Below are 14,444 nucleotides of genomic sequence, written 5' to 3'. Positions count from 1 at the left end.
AAAAACACCACTTCCCTGCTTTTAACACAGTACTTACAACATGATACAAGACCTATACAACCTTAAAACTGAGAACATGGACAAGCTGAGGATAGATAGGCTAACGACTAAACCTGAAGAAGGCAACAACCATTCAGCCCTAGCAAGGCAAAAAGAGTTTCACATTGTCTACATAACAGAAATTATGGCATACATAGACATCAGCGTCCTCAACTCAAATCCTAGTATTGCAGATTTACCTTCAGGCTTTTGGGTTACAGCCTACGTATGCCCCAACCCAACGTGTTCAAAGGAGGGGTAATGATGGAGCTAGCACATCAAATGTACATACGGATTCAATGTAATAGAAGTGTGCATCGCTCTTCAAGTGTTAAAGGTATTATGCTCACTTCTATCATAGATGGAAATGACAAAAGTATGAAGGTCTCATTAAGTCATCTGTATCTATGTGTTATGACCTTCCTTGCGGGTACATGCGATGATAAAAGCATGCTAACAACACAAGATCATCAACGGCATGTATATATGGCATGGAATCGAGGACGTTTGCGATTTCAAGAGGGGGGTATGTCACGAGGACGTGGCAATTGCTAACCTTGGTTGTTGGTTTCTTTGTGGTACCCTCTTTTTGAAGTCACAAATGGCCAGACATTGCGTGGCCAGTGTGAAATGGCCGACGGCCGAGAGTTTCACCTGCAATTGGGAAGGGCACATCGCCACGAGATGGTTGGGCCAGTCGGCATTGGAATCCAAGCAGTAAAAGGGTGTCTCAGCTCATCTCAAAGTCATTTAGGCCCCCTCGCTACACTTATAAGTCAGTGGGTACTCGGAATTAACTCTAGAGGCAAATGGACACATGGCGGCCCTGCAACAATTTTCCACTCTCAGCCCGAAGAGAGGGTGCCCAAATTGAGAGAGGAGACCGATTAGCAGCTCATGGTGCTTTACAGTGTGTGTGAGTAGTGGGTGCTTGCCTTCTCCCTTGTCTCATGCAACGCGATGACTTGCTCTCACGTATCTCTCTCTCCCCTTTGGCACATATGGTAATGCTCCACTGGATGGGCTACTCAGTTGACCATGTACAGTTCTAAGGGTTTATGCATGTTTGCCAAGGCAAGAGCCTTCTGAACAGAAACCGGATTAGTTAATTGCTAATCCCCCACAAGTACGCACAATTCATCGCGAAGGATTGCGAAATTGGAGAGTTTTCTCACATGAAAACTTGTCCGATTCGAAGAGGAACTGTCCTATTGCGTGCAGAAGCATCTGAGACACGCGTAGACATGTTCTCTTTGCTTGAAACGCCAAAACAGAGAATTACAGCCTGTTGTGTTTTTCTGCAGGTTTAGGGTTTCACCTAAACTGTAGGGAATCGCCAATGGAGCCTCGGAGAGGCCTTGGGATGCTAGTACAGGGTTGTAGGCACCTAATAGTGGAAAAACAAAAAGTTACAGCACGTTGAGATTGACGTGCAGCTCACCGTCAAGCTTCCAGAATGCGGGGAAAAGCGTCCTAGGCGTGTACTTTTGACCTATAGGGATTTTGCGCCGTTATGTTGCCAAAATTGGGTCAAAAGCCTGCGATTACAGCCATGGACAAGTCCGAACATCTTGGTGGGAAAGTGATCCAATTGTTTCTTTGCACTAAAAATAAAGAAATACCGAAAGGGGCGCCAGTCTTTGGAGCCAATAGGTGTCGGCGTCTGCTTGGTAGCGCTCTAGCTTCCAAGCCGTGTGTGTTTGTAGTCTCAATTCTCGTTACAGGTTTCTATTTGAAAAGATTCTCTGTGTCCTAAAGTCTAAAGTAAAGTTTCAGGTGAAAGCCAAAGTCTACCGCTGTATGGGCCGGTTTTGGCGGGCGGCAGCAAGCCGACAATTGTGGGAGGGGTGGGGGGAGCAGTGCGAGGGTCGGAAGAGGCGGGGCAAGGCAGTGCGGCGTGCGGGGAAGGCAGCGTGAGGAGGGTGAGGGGTGGGTGTCACAAAACGGGCACCAAGTGCCAATAGAAAAGAACAGACTAAAGAGGCTTTTAGCACTTCAATAACAACTGAAACTGAAAGAGAGAGAGACGACACACGACACAGTGGGGGAATTCCACCCTAGAGAGTATTGGCCCCAAACCTTGGTGCCGCCTTCGGTATTTCTTTATATTGCATCAACTCAGTACAAGCCAGTATTCCAGACTCTACACCTTCTCCAAGAAGCATGCCCAAGAATGAGCCCATGGCCTCATATTTAAAGGCCCTAGGCCCAAAAGTAGTTTACATGAAAAGCCTCCAAACTCCAAAGCATCTGGTCCAAAAGCAATGCCCAAAAGTTGTCAGCGTAATTTACGGAAAATTTGCATACATAGACACAAAATCTGCATACATAGGCCCAAAACTTGGGAACTGTCAGAAGTGAGAGGCACTTGTTGAAGGTAAGGAGCCAGTGGTAGCAGAGCTAACTGTGAAGAAGCGCATGCCGGTGGTTCGGAGTCCATATGGGTTGCCCATCTGGCCCTATAATTTGCGATGTACCACCCTGACTACATACCATCTGTGCACGATTACTCTCAGCAGTGGTAGCAGATGACAAAGATCCCATACCCTGGGGCATAGTAGAAAAAGTCATAGAATGCAAAGGATCGCTTGCAGCAGTGGTAGTCGTGGTTGTGGAAACCACAGGCTGAGTATCAGTGCTAAGTACAACTGCTGAAGATACTGTACTAGAGCTACTGTATTCATAGCTCTATGGTCTATTACCTGAGGATCGTAGCCATCTAAGATCCTCTATCACAACCCTAGATCTGTTACCTGATTTCTTAGCCGCCGGTTATGGTCATGTTATCGAACTCTCAGAACATCCTTGTCCTAGAGTTGTTGCTGGTATTGTAAGAGTCTTGATACCTAGCATCATATGTCACACCATGCATCTGATGAGTACGTTCTAGCATCTCTAGTGCCTTGACCATGGAAGTCAGAGCCCACCGTTCAGTTTTTAGAATCACCTCAGAACTCTGTAGGAAAGGAGTTTGACTTTATGGTGTACTGAGAAAGAGGGTGCAAAGTAGGATGGCTCAGTGATGAATGTGAGTACCGTGCACACTTGGGCTTTGGGCCTAGGCTATCCCGTGTCGTGCTTTTCTTGTATGCACACAACAATTCTGCAGGCTTGCTGGATGGATCTCTCGCAGAATCTTGGCCTTTGGGACGATCAGTAAGGCAGGGCTGCCCTCTGAGTGCTTTGCTTTATGCGATTGCTTCTCATCCCTTGTTTATGTATTTGGATTCCTTGACTTCCACTGGTAGGCTACAAGACTACATGGCCTGACTTTTACCTTTTGGACGACAGTTTGCTGGTCAGGCTTATGCGGATGAATCTTAGTTCATGCCTCACAATAACTATGAGGATGTACAACAAATTATGCATACTCTTCACTTGTTTGGATTGGCAGCAGGCTTCAAAGTTAACTTTTGTAAATCCAAGTTTTGTAAATCCAAGTTACTGCCTCTGAAAGAGTGTGACTGGCATAAGATATTGTGGTCTAGGGAGATTGTTCCTCCACATGTTCTGGTTTGCCATTTGGGTTATCCGTTGGGTTGGAATGTATCGGCTATGCAAAAACTGGATTGGGTGCTCCAACGTCTGCATACCAAGTTAAATTATTGGAAATTGTCTAGGTGGCTACTTCATGTGCGTCTCAGGATTGTCCACATCCTTGTGGCTTATGTGCAGTTTTACTTGTCTTTATTATCCTGGCCTTGGTTGCGTTTGCAGTCCCTCATGTCCGATATTTTAGAGCATTTTTGGCGGACCTCCTCTAGCAAGAAGGGTCTTCGGCTGCTATCTATGGACAAGCTGTGTTCTCCCAAGCAGCTTGGAGGGTTAAATATTTTGGACTTGCGACGTCATCTTCTGGCTCGAAAAGCTATGCTGTTGCCAGTTTTGGTGGAGCAGCAACAACCCTGGGCTCTCATGGTCACACATTTGTGTACGCACAGTGTCACCCCATCTTTTGGTCATTGGAAACCGACTTATTGGGATGTTGTTTTTGGGAAGCTTGAAGGACATATTCCTGGATGTCCCTTTACTTCTTCTTTAATTGTTGATTGGAAGGTTGTCACGTCGCATTTGGCTTGGAATGGTCGACAATCCTCTGTGGGTAACTCTCTTCGCTTAGAGAGTCTGCATTGGAGCAGGGCTTTTGCTTTGACTTTGGTTCAATTGACTTTGGTTCAACCGTCTCCTTGTCACAAACGGTGACGTGGCTGCCCAATACACACACCCACACTATCTGCCTTGATGATGTGGCTGCCTTGGGGAACCCCTGGAAATCACGTTGAAAGGCTGACGTGGCAAGGCAGTACGACGCTGACACGTGGCACAGTTGTACGAACTTCTGCAGATTGCGGCATGATTCACGGAAAAGCAATACGGACAGATGACGTGGCAGAAGCGTACGGATTTCAGCTTTTGGGCATTACTTTTTCTACGCAATGTAGCATGGGAGAGAGATAAAGAGCCTTTGCTTTATTTTATGAGGGCTTTTAAAAATACCCAAGCTTTTGATTTTTACCAGCTTTTGGGGCTCTGCTTTTAGCATCCCTTGTAATCTTTAAATAAGCAGGTAGGCCTCTCACAACTCAAAGCATTTGGACGTAGAGTCTGAGAGTGAGCGCCTGCCCGCACTCTTGTACTTTGAACACAGATTAATACAAAAAGAAATACCGTAAGGGGCACCAGTGTTTGGGGCCAATATCTCTGGGCACGGAACTCCGCCGAGCGAGTGTTGAATCAATTGTGAAATGTGAACTGTTTTGAAGTGATTATTTGTGCTGTCGCGGTACATTCTTGACTTGGAGTGTCCAAGTCTGTTACAGTGGTATCGGAGGACGGCCAATTTCTCTCCTACGGGAAATCCGATCCTTTTTACGTGGCAATTATGGCTTCAAGCAGAGATCAGTCCACTTCCTCTGCATCCGGAGATGCGGGAAGAGACCACAACGAAGATTCATGCGAGTATGGCCCGCCCCGGCCTACTTAGGTGGAGCTCGAAGAGATGGAGCGTCGACGATTGATTGGCGATGCAACAAAGATGATGCTTAATTTTGCGAAGGACCGAAAATATCCAAAATATATCTCTTTTGATGAGGTGCACTCACAGTGGCGGCAGACCATAGAACCACCTCTCAAACCGGCTCTCAAGAAACCTCCTACTCCCAGAATGTACACAAAGCAAGAATTAGAAGAGGTGGTTGATGCACGAATTGCTCACTTTTTGACGCTCAAAACAAAGCTAAAAAACACGACAAAAAGCAGAAGAAAGGCGCTGACTTCCCGAGTTATTTGGGTCGTCAATCTACTTTTGAATCGGCAAGAAAGCAGAAGAAGCGTGTTCGATTTGAAGGAGTACCTAGTTCATCTTCTTCTTCTGATAGTTCTGCTAGCTCATCTGACTCGAGCGAAGAAGACAGAAAAGGCAAAAAGCGAAGCAAAAAGCAAAGCTTCGAGAAGGGCAAGAAAAAGGAAAAGAAACCTAAATCTCACCCCATGGTTGATAGTTCTACGGAGGACTCGTTTTCAGATAGTTCAGACTCTGACAACAGCAACGTTTTCGCAAAGAAGAAGAAGTTATAAAGCCAACCAATATGACTTTAGCCAACCAATATGACTTTCTGGAAGACAAAAGTAAGAAAGTCCGAGAGTTTAAGGAAGGTGGACAGTCAATTAAATTTGACACGTTTTCTGGTTATAGAGATGCTTCGAAGTCTTTGTCTTTTATATAGCAGTTTGACATAGCTTTCTCAGGAGGGCGTTACTCAGAGCACTCTAAGATTCGGAGGGCTGCCTCTTACTTTGAGGGGAATGCTCGAACTTGGTGGTCCACGCTTCTCTTAAACAAGACGATGCGAGTTAAATGGCTGAAATTCAAAAGGCTTTTTATTTCTTCTTGGCTGACTCGAGAGTATGAATGCGACATACGAATTGCTTGGAACCATCTTCGGATGCCCAAGAAGGATACAGTGGACGCTTATTGCGAGAGATTCCGGAGCTCTTTTCTACCTACCTTTGGCCGGAATTGACACAACAGATTTATGAGAAAGAGCTTTTGGCAGTTATCCATGCTCTTACTCGGTGGCGGCATTACCTAGTCGGAGCGGATTTTATTGTCTTTACAAACCATCAGAGTTTACGCTACTTCTTGTTACAGAAGCAGCTATCGAAACAGCAGATGCGATGGGCGAACATCGTGTCACAATTTCACTTCTAGATTGTCCATGTGCAGACACATTAGAATTTGGTGGCAGATGCTTTGTCTCGGAAGACGTTGGTTTTGGCTATTTTCGCGATACATCATAGGAGCTTCGAGGATATGGTCGATCAGTATACCACAGATACAGATTTTGCATACATTTTCACACGGATACCGGATGGGGAGATAGTAATGGGATATTCCATTCGCGATGGCTACCTCATGAGGAAAACCATGTTGTGCGTTACACAGCCGTTGAGGGAAAAGTTTATGACTGAATGCCACTGTCCGCCTTTTACGGGTCATCGCGGCATTGCTACCACCTTGAAAGGGGTAGAGAGATACTTCTTTTGGCCGAGACTCAATAAAGACGTGGACGAGTTTGTGCGCAGTAGCTTGGTATGCCAGAAGGTCAAGTTTGACAGGCATAAAGCACAGGGATTGTTATAGCCTTTGCCCATACCCACCCGCCCTTGGGAAAGTATTGCAATGGATTTTATTTTTGATCTCCCGAGAACACAGAGTGGTCGCGATGGCATCTGGACTCTTATTGACAGATTAGGAAGCAAGCTCGTTTCATTCCAGTGAAGAAAACAGTGAAGCCAGATCACTTAGCGAGACTGTTTGTGGCCCAGATCTTCAGATTACATGGCATGCCCGGGGCGATTGTCTCCGAGAGGGACCCCAGATTCACGAATTTGTTTTGGAAGGCAATTTGGGAGAACATTGGCACGCGATTGTAGTTTTCATCATCTTTCCACCCGCACTCTGATGGACAATTTGAGATTGCCAATTCAATGGTTTTATATTTATTGAAGTCTTATATCTCGGATCAGAAGACTCAATGGGAAAAGTATCTACCTTTGGTGGAATTTTCCTACAACAACACGATACACTCGTCGATGGGGAAGGCGCCATTTGAGATTATTGAAGGTTCTCTGAAGGTTCCACCTTCCTAAGCACGAAAGATAAGATTTTTGAAGCTGATGAGTACACATGCCACTTAGACACGGCTTTTGCCAAAGTTCGTGAGGCTTTGCCGAAATCTCAAGAAAGACAAAAAAAGGCAGCAGATTGCCATCGTCGCGATTTGAAAGTAAAGGAGGATGATTGGGTGCTCTTACGTTTTGAGAAGGCACGGCTGAGAAAGAAAAAGGGAAAGGAGAGGCTTTGTCCAAAGCTTAGTATGCGATACTACGGACCTTTCCAGATCTCCGAATGTTAGGTGCAGCGGAATGAATGTTGTATTTTCTCAAGATTAGTGATCTTTACTGCTCAAGGTTCCTTTTAGTTCTTAGGGAAGGAGAGAGCCTTCCGTCTTATGGAGAGTGTGGTGATCAAGAACAAAGTGAGTGGATCTAGTGCGTGCAGATGAATGAGACTGAGAGAAGGAGCGAGAAGAGATACGACAGTAAAACCCTCCTCTGAAGGCCCCACTCTCGTCGGCGAGAGTGGTCTACTTGATTGCACAAATGCGTACAATGCAAATGCGGTGGACTGATGCAATGGGACTATGCCGACCACGACGACGATGGTGACGATGTCGACTTGGGCTGAAATCTGAGATCTTCTAGATGCTGAATTTCGGACTGTTCCAAGGCTGAAAATGGACTGTTTTGGGCTGTGTTTTTATGGCTGGCAATGGGGAACCATCTGCAACCTCTTTGGGGGCGATCGGCTACTGTGCATAGGCTGAAAACTGCATTTTCTTGCCGCTGAAATTGCAGGTCAAAAACGCTGGTCAGATCTGCACTTGAAAAGCAAAAACGCTGGATCTACTGTTATCAAAAACGCTGGTGGTTCCTGCTAGCGTTAGTGAAATTGATGAGGTTTCTGGGGAATGCTGACAATAACTGCAATTGCTAGGGATCTGCTATTGATGCAATCGGCAAGGGCTGAAAAAACGCTGCCAAGGCTGTTCAAAAACGCTGGCTGATGCTGACTGTTGCTGGTGTTAGTACCTCTTGAGGGCTGCTGGTAACTGGGGGAAATCGCCAAGCACTTGGGAATGATGGCGATGGCTATTGATGATGAAAACGCCCGGGATGAGGGAGGTATGGCGATGGGGGGTCCTGAGGGGGTACTGCTGAGAAGTTGCCTGTTGAGTGGGAAGCTCCTGCTGCCTCTTCTGTTGTGGAGTGCTAACTTGGGTTTGCTTATGTATTAACTTACCCAATTTGCCCTACTGACTACCCAACAAAAGTCAATAAATAAGTGAAAAATGTCAAAAATAGGGAAAATGGGATAAAGTCACTTGAAAAATTGCCAAATTGACTCTGATGGAATCTGATGGAAATGCTTATGCTTCTGCGGTGTGCAACCGGAGGATATGCATCTATGCTAAGTGATTGGGCATGCACGGTCTACGAATAGACTCACAAAAAGTGCCAGTTCACTTCTAATCTAAATTGACGGGAACCCTGCTATGGTGTAGCTTGTCCACGGACACATAGGGTTGGGATGTGTCACGTGACATCCCCTCCTTTTCAAAGTGAGGTACTGGTACCGAACCGTATGGCGTCGAGGGAGATCGCCAACAACATCCGGAATCCTGGAAGGGACTCTTCGCCGGCCCACTCTGATGTGTGGGTCGTGCGGTGCTTGAACTTCATAAAGGTCTGCAACGCTTGTTTCTTTGGGCCGCACCGAAAGCGACACAAAGTCTTGTGAATCTCCTTTCTTGTTTCAACTTCGTCTAAAGTCCTGCTTCTTTCGTCTTCAAGAATCTCCATGGTTGAAATTTCCTGAAACAATCTCCAACACAAAACCATGAACATACCCATTCCATGTAAAGTGACGAAAAAAAATCTTGTCTTCTCTAAAGACTGTGTATGCAATGTAGATGAACATAGAGACGGAGTGACCACCCGTTCATCAAACACATGCAAACAATGAGGTCGAATATTTTCGGTTTGATCCAAATCAATCAACTATGGCAAATCACAAAGGAAATGCCCATGCTTGGTACTCATACAATCATGTGCTCGTTCAGAAACTGTCATGCCAAGGAAGAGACATGGAATGCGACTTCCTTACATACAAACTTTTCAACTTTTCTTCAACTTTTCATGAAAAATCCGCATACATTCGTGCTCATCCATGAGAGAAACGTGCTCAACATACAATATGTCATGCCTAGTAAAAGGGATCACATAACAATACTGACTAAAATACAGGAAACCTTCACGAATGAAACACTCGAACAATGCGTGCGTATCAATCATGCGAACACATAATACTTCCTGTGAGGGTTCTTTGGACCAAGACTCGAGAGTTGCAAATCCTGTGTGTCATGTTGCGGAGAAAAAGAGGCTGAGAGAGTCTCCTTATCTCGAATTCTTTCAATCTTGTCCTGCATATTAGCAATGAGAGATGGAGAAAGAGAAGTATCCACTCCATGAGAGACAATAGGAGAATCGCTTTTGGCATTGAGAGTTAAAGTGCTAGCCTCCCAATCAACGAGAGGGCTGATTTCACGAAACCATTTCATGCCTAAAATCATATCACATCCTGAGAGAGGAGAAACAACAAATCTTCTAGTGAAGGCAGTCTGTTGAATTGCAAACAACACATCAAGGAACTCCTTCGTGATGAGAGCGTCCATACCAGGGTGAAAGCCAGAGACCTCGATAGGAGATCTCGGACTAACTTCAAGGCGGGCTCTCTCAACAAGAGAGGGGCTGATCACATCATGCATACTACCTGGGTCAAACAATATGACAAAACGGTGCCCCGACGTACGACCATAACATTTAATGAGAGAATCATCAATGGGAGGGTCCTGAGAAACTTTGGGCACAATCGTGTTATCATTCATTGCATTGACAGATGTAGTGGGTTCTTTAGATTCATTCGATTCAAGCTTAGGACATGTTCTTTTTATGTGACCCTTAATATGACAATGAAAACAACGACCTTCTTTAGAATACGTGCTTTGTTCTTCCGAAGTGATGTAACCTCCTACAATTCCTTGTGCTACCTTTTCATATGGAGTAAGCTTAGGTTTAGCAATTGCGTTAGCCTTACCCTTAGATTCATTGGAAGAATTCTTTGTTGAGATACTGTTGGAAGATTGGTTAGAAGAGTTATCATTCTTACCATTCTTACCGTTCTGTGGGTTCTGCAAGGTACTGGTGGAAGTCTTGTTCTCCTTAGGCTTTCCCTTGTTGTGCTTCATCTCCTGTGCGAGAGCAATCGCTACCGCCTTGTTGAGATCGATTGGATCGAATACCTCGACATCGTATTTGATATACTCGTCCAATCCAAAGAGAAAAGCCTCTTTGCGTTCATCATTCGACATGCGTACTTGGGTACCTAGCTGCAAAACACGATTAGAAAAAGACATAATCGGCATACCATTTTGCTTGAGAGCGCGCCAATCGTCTTTCAATCGTGCGAGGTACTGAGGTGGCATAAACCGCGCCTTGAGCTTGTCTTGGAAATCAGCCCAACTAAAAGAGAGGGGCGTGAAATCGTCGGCTGCCTCTAGGTGCGCGGCTAGCTGTGCCTCTTGCCATGCGTGGTACCAATTGATGGCATCACCGGCAAGGTACATAGCTGCTGTCAATACTTTGCTATTCCCTGTCTTCTTAGTTGTCGCAAAATAAGCATTAAATTGATGCAACCAAGAATGAATCACTGTAGCATCCATCTTACCGTCATACTTACTGAAAGTCAACTTTTTTGTAATGGATGGTTGGAATCCGCGTCGTGGCTTGCGCCATTGGACGAACTTCCACGATCTTTGGGTGGTTCGGTCTTCGAGGCTAGGATGTGAGAAATAAATTCTTGATGACGAATCTCCCTTTGAGCCTCGCGTTCGAAAGCAAGTCGATTTTCTTCTTGTTTTGCGGCAAGAGCAAAGCGCTCACGATCCTGAGCAAGGCGCTTGTCGTCCTGTCGATCCATCATGGCCATCATTTGCTTCATCATTGCCTCCATAAGGTTTGGCGTAGATGGCGAAGGGGGAGGGTTGGAAAAACCTCCTGGTGGGGAGAATCCTTCGTCGCCTCTCTCATGCTCATCACCTGAAGGCAAAGTATCCATGCCGCTTCGGGTGACGACCATGCACTATGATCTTGGGGTCTTAAGCTCGCGAGGAACTTGGTTCTTGAGGGTCTTGAGGTTCTTGAGGTCCTTGATTTGTGAGAATCCAGGGTTCTTGAGGTTCTTGAGTCTTGAGGGTCTTGAGTTCTTGGGGTTTTTGAGGTTTTCTTTCGCTTGCAAATCGCGTTGGAGAAGGATCTTCTCTTCACCCGAGTTCTACTCTTTTCTGCGGGCGCACCCCTTGGCGGCCTTGTGCTCACACCAAGGTTGCTTTTTCCCACCTCACGTGGATTGGCCGGCCGCTATGTGCACGGTCCGCTCTCAATGAGTGAAAAGAGACACAAGGGGAGGCTGGACAAGCCCTTCTTTCTTGGGATTCCTGTCACTCGTCAACAAAACACCATTAGGAATCGCCACGCCCAAGTAAACTTGGGTTCGTGCGATTGCAACAAGCAAAAAAAATTCCTGTGGTTCTTGTGGTTCTCTCCTTGAGTAATGTAGAACACTTCCAAAGCTCTCATACCAATGTTAATGTTAGGTGCAGTGGAATGAATGTTGTATTTTCTCAAGATTAGTGATCTTTACTGCTCAAGGTTCCTTTTAGTTCTTAGGGAAGGAGAGAGCCTTCCGTCTTATGGAGAGTGTGGTGATCAAGAACAAAGTGAGTGGATCTAGTGCGTGCAAATGAATGAGACTGAGAGAAGGAGCGAGAAGAGATACGACACCGAGGGGTTGTAAAACCCTCCTCCGAAGGCCCCACTCTCGTCGGCGAGAGTGGTCTACTTGATTGCACAAATTCGTACAATGCAAATGCAGTGGACTGATGCAATGGGACTATGCCGATGACGACGACGATCGTGACGACGGCAACTTGGGCTGAAATCTAAGATCTTCTAGATGCTGAATTTCTTGCACTGTTTCAAGGCTGAAAATGGACTGTTTTGGGCTGTGTTTTTATGGCTGGCAATGGGGAACCATCTGCAACCTCTTTGGGGGCGATTGGCTACTGTGCATAGGCTGAAAACTGCGTTTTCTTGCCGCTGAAATTGCAGGTCAAAAACACTGGTCAGATCTGCACTTGAAAAGCAAAAACGCTGGATCTACTGTTATCAAAAACGCTGGTGGTTCCTGCTAGCGTTAGTGAAATTGATGAGGTTTCTGGGGAATGCTGACAATAACTGCAAGCGCTAGGGATCTGCTATTGATGCAATCGGCAAGGGCTGAAAAAACGCTGCCAAGGCTGTTCAAAAACGCTGGCTGATGCTGACTGTTGCTGGCGTTAGTACCTCTTGAGGGCTGCTGGTAACTGGGGGAAATCGCCAAGCACTTGGGAATGATGGAGATGGCTACTGATGATGAAAACGCCAAGGATGAGGGAGGTATGGCGATGGGGGTTCTTGAGGGGGGTACTGCTGAGAAATTGCCTGTTGAGCGAGAAGCTCCTGCTGCCTCTTCTGCTGTGGAGTGCTAACTTGGGTTTGCTTATATATTAACTTATCCAATTTGCCCTACTGACTACCCAACAAATGTCACTTAATAAATAAGTGAAAAATGTCAAAAATAGGGAAAATGGGATAAAGTCACTTGAAAAATTCCCAAACTGACTCTGATGGAATCTGATGGAAATGCTTATGCTTCTGCGGTGTGCAACCGGAGGATATGCATCTATGCTAAGTGACTGGGCATGCACGGTCTACGAATAGACTCACAAAAAGTGCCAGTTCACTTCTAATCTAAACTGACGGGAACCCTGCTATGGTGTAGCTTGTCCACGGACACATGGGGTTGGGATGTGTCACGTGACACCGAAAAGATCAACGATGTCTCCTTCTGAGTGAAACTGCCTGACATATGGAGGATTCACAATGCATTTCATGTGAGTCTCTTAAAACCTTTGAAAGGTGATGTGCTTGAAGACGGGGAGCTGGATGAGCAACCCGAAGTGGAAGAAAATGAGGAGATCCTTGTTCGTGAACAGGTATTGGCACATAAGGACATAAAGAATAATGGTAAAGTGAGAAGGCAGTTCTTGGTTAAATTCAAGAACTATCCTGCATTGGATGCGAAGTGGATGGAGGAGGAGGACATAGCAGATACTCCTTAGATTGTGAAATTTACCTTGAAGCTTTTGGTTTAGCATAGTCTACTCCAAATGGAACCCCGATTTCAGCTTGGCCGGAGATCTGGTGTAGTGGGTTTGCACAAGGAGGAGTTACTCCGCTCCTTTGTCAACGGATGCCTCGAATTTTTGAATACTAGAGTCACTGATATGTCTTTGAGCTTCCAGGATACTGAGAGCTAACAATATTTTGCTGTATGACTTTATGAAATGGAATTCCCAAATATGAAACTGATTTGCTCTTGTCTTGTTTAAGTGCAGGAACTGATAGACAAAATGACTGCAGCATTTTGGTTTGAATGATCTCGATAGACATGGTTGTGACATCTATGAGGTCCTGAGTGGATCTAGATGCGATTGCTAACTGCATTGCCGATAAATCATGGTCTGAGATCCGAATGAATGTTGAATGTGATTTGTCATGTGATGTCCTGTGATATCAAGTGATGTCCTATGATGTCATGTGGTGTGATGTGATTGTCGATTGGTACATGTGCTAGATGTGTGTACCTAGTGCGTTGGTACTAACAATCAGTGTCTGTTAAGGAAATTAATGGCTTTTGTCTGTTTTGTAGGCGTAATCGAGGGTGATTACAATGTTTTTAAGAGGGGGGGGTATGTCACAAACGGTGACGTGGCTGCCCAGCACGCGCACACACACACACACACACACACACACACACACACACACACACACACACACACACACACACACACACACACACACACACTATCTGCCCTGATCATGTGGCTGCCTTGGGGAACCCCCGGAAATCACGTTGAAAGGCTTACGTGGCAAGGTAGTACGGCGCTGACACGAGGCACTGCTGTACGGACTTCCGCAGATTCCGGCACGATTCACGGAAAAGCAATACCGACAGATGACGTGGGAGCAATTACGGATTTCAGCTTTTGGGCATTACTTTTTCTACTCAATGTAGTATGGGAGAGAGAGAAAGAGCCTTTGCTTTATTTTATGAGGGCTTTGAAGAATACCCAAGCTTTTGATTTCTACCAGCTTTTGGGGCTCTGCTTTTAGCATCCCTT

The 14,444-nt window shown here is 45.7% G+C and overlaps 1 protein-coding gene across 3 annotated transcripts in view; it reads left to right on the top strand.

Moving 5' to 3' along the window:
* Window positions 1–14,444, top strand: part of LOC147426311 (Rab3 GTPase-activating protein catalytic protein) — a 161,017-nt gene that overhangs the window by 75,602 nt on the left and 70,971 nt on the right. The gene's annotated exons all lie outside the window — the stretch shown is intronic.

This window comes from Adiantum capillus-veneris, chromosome 24, assembly GCF_014529385.1.
Source record: "Adiantum capillus-veneris isolate H3 chromosome 24, ASM1452938v2, whole genome shotgun sequence".
Classification (NCBI taxonomy): Eukaryota; Viridiplantae; Streptophyta; class Polypodiopsida; order Polypodiales; family Pteridaceae; genus Adiantum; species Adiantum capillus-veneris.
The sequence above is the reverse complement of the archived record's forward strand: the minus strand, read 5'-3'. Positions and strand labels throughout refer to the sequence as shown.